Below are 1,596 nucleotides of genomic sequence, written 5' to 3' on the forward strand. Positions count from 1 at the left end.
TCTTGGTAAGCCTAGTAGTTATTCTATCGGTCTCTTAGGTCGAACCGCTAAGTTACGGGGACGTAAACACACCAGCATCTGTTGTAAAGCGATGTTGGGGGAGACAAACACAGACACACAAACATATATATACACACACACACACATATATATATATATAAACATACACATATATATATTTATGTATTTATATGTATATATGTGTGTGTATGTAGCGGGGTCCGTAAGTGCATATGTGTGTCTGTGTATGACAGCAACAAAACAAAGTGTGGTTATTTTAGCGAACCACTCGGCCAAACCATGAACTCTCAAATTATATTATACATGCCGGTGTGTTGTATTGAATAATGATAATGAGTTTAACATCTTAGAAAATAGATGGATAATGTGTATCAAAGCTTGTGAAAACTCGTGCCTGTTATGTAAGAAAAGAGATTCATTTAATAAACATTCGCAGTGAGTTGCATTTTCCTATCTTCACATCTTTAGCAGAATCGTAGATGAGAAGATTGAATGAAAAAGAGGCAGAGAAGAATGTGTAACTGATAGTATGTGTATAGTAACTTTTATGAGCAACATTATTAACTATTTCTTAGATTTGTAAGAAATTTGTTGCTAACGGCATTTCTAGCCATGCATACTGACTCTCCGTCGGTTACGGCGACGATTGTTCCAGTTCTGCGGAACAGTTCTGCTCACAAAATAAATATGCAGGTGGCTGAGTACTCCACAGACACGCTTATCCTCAACGTAGTTCTCAGAAAAATCCAGTTTGACACAGAATGTGGCAATGCTGGTCCCTTTGAATTACTGGTACAACTGGGGCAACTCAAAATAATGTGTTCTGCTCAAGGACACAAAGCGCCGACGAGTATCGAACTCGCAATTTTACGATTGAAAACCAAGTGTCCTTTCCATTATGCCATACGCCTTCACATCCATGCCAATAGCATACACAAACGGACACATATGCATGCGTTCATTCATGTACACACGTTCATATACACATACACACACGCACGCCACACACACATACATACTCACACTCCATTCCTTCACACACACATATCGATGGCTAATAAAGTCCGGGGTCACATGGATTATGGACATAACCAGTGATACATTCGAGGAAATTGGTGATCGTTACCTTTGACATGGCTAATGGTCTTATCCAGCATCACAGATGCGTCGCGCTCGGTCAGTGGATGTGTGTGTTACTCAAACAGTTTATTTTGAGCCAGGCTTGACCGCATTTACTCACGCGTTAAGATTCCCTCTGGATACATCTTCGGGAATAAGATCCGATGAAACAAAGACTGTACGGCAGACTCCTTGCAAACGAAGATGTCCTTAAAAACATGCAATGTCCAGCTTTTTACTGGAACAATAGAAAAGAGACTCGTTAACATTACACAGCAATTCGGCATGGAGGTACGTTTCGGCAGAGCAAGTCTATAGATAAACAAACAGTTCAAAATAAGTATATAAATAAATAAATGAAAGTATCCTCCCAGCTCAGTCGACTCTCATTGTTTAGTAAAGAGGCGGAAGAGGTGGTTAGTCACGTGTCCAATTTGCGGATTCGGCTGAAGCTGT

This window comes from Octopus sinensis, linkage group LG12, assembly GCF_006345805.1.
Source record: "Octopus sinensis linkage group LG12, ASM634580v1, whole genome shotgun sequence".
Lineage (NCBI taxonomy): Eukaryota > Metazoa > Mollusca > Cephalopoda > Octopoda > Octopodidae > Octopus > Octopus sinensis.